Genomic DNA, 1,513 nt, shown 5'->3' on the forward strand with positions numbered 1-1,513 from the left:
AGAGAAGAGCTTATTCCACTGAGCCATCTCCCCAGCCCCATAGCTTACTTTCAAAGAAGGCAAGAATATATGGATTAAAAAAGATCTTAAGTCTTTGGATCAGGCTATAAAAAACAAAAGACAGATTGAAGCTATACATAAGGATTTGGAAGTCACGGAGACAAATATGGAGAAAAATCTGGAGCAATATAAAAAAACAGATCAGGATCTTAATGAGGTCAAAGTTCAAGGAGAAATACTTGGACAGAAAGAAATACTGGACAGAAAGTATTATGAAGTAAAAAAAAATAAGAAAGATAAATTATAGTGAAAGAAGTTACCTGTGGAGAGAGGAGAATGCAGAACAGCGAGTACTTGCTGCTAAAAGAGAAAATCTTGAAAAGAAACAGCAACTTCTTAAAGCAAGCAACACAGGAAAAATCTATTTTAAATGGAATATACAGCATAAAGAATGGCTGGACCACTTTCATCAAAAAGGAATACATCAGCATGTTCAAAATGCTGCCACGTCATTGTGATGGATAACTTTGAATATAGCCAGCTTTTGCACATGTATGGAAGTTGCTGTTGGAAGCAGGTTATTTTATCACATTGTGGATTCAGATGAAGTCAGCACAAAAATTTTAAGGGAAGGAAATGCATCTTCGTGGAGAGGCCAGTTTTCTGCCTCTTAACAAGTTAGATGTAGGGGCTGTGGAGATGGCTCAATAGAATAAGCACTTCCCTGGCAATTGCAAGGGCCTGAGTTCAATCCCTGGTTCAACCAAAAAAACAAAACAAAAAAACAAGTTAGATGTAAGGAACATGGCCTATCCTGAAACTAGTGATGTTATTCCAATGATTAGTAACTTGAGATACAATCCCGGATTTGACAAAGCTTTCAAACATGTGTTCGGAAAGACACTTATTTGCCCTTCCATGGAATTTTCACCCCAACTGGCCTGTGCTTTCACTGCAGACTGCATTACTTTGAAAGGTGACCAAGTTAGTCATCAGGGTGCTCTTAGTGAAGGTTATACAGACATAAGAAAGCCTCAACTTGAATTACAGAAGGACATTGGAAAAGTAGTAGAAGAATTGAGGGAGCTTGAAACAAAGTCTAATGAAAGTCTGCACAGAAATATTGAAAGGCTTAGTAACGAAATTGACCAGTTGCTGAACCAGTGCAGCAGACTGAGAACCTGCAGAGGAAATTTAAAGCATCTGGAGATGGCATAGTACCAGAAATGATGATGCAAAAAGAGGAGGCAGCAATATGCTTCTGTGCCTAAAGCAACTTAACTACAAAGTTTGGAAGCAAGTTTTCATGCTCTAGAGTCCAGCAGAGAATCACTGAAAGCAGAACTGGCAAATGACTTGCTCTCTCAACTTAGGAAGATCAGAAAAGAGTAGATGCACTGAATGACGACATACGTTAACTGCAGCAGGACAGCAGACAGTTGCTAAATGAAAGAATTAAATTGGAAGGTATTACTACTTGAGTAGAGACTTACCTCAATGAGAACCTGAGAAA

General features: G+C 38.5%; 1 pseudogene; it reads left to right on the forward strand.

Annotated features, from left to right (window-relative positions):
- Positions 1–1,508, forward strand: part of LOC101563879 — a 45,217-nt pseudogene extending 43,709 nt beyond the window's left edge.
- Positions 1,509–1,513: the final 5 nt, after the last annotated feature.

Source organism: Octodon degus, unplaced genomic scaffold (assembly GCF_000260255.1).
Source record: "Octodon degus isolate 3935 unplaced genomic scaffold, OctDeg1.0 scaffold00176, whole genome shotgun sequence".
NCBI lineage: Eukaryota > Metazoa > Chordata > Mammalia > Rodentia > Octodontidae > Octodon > Octodon degus.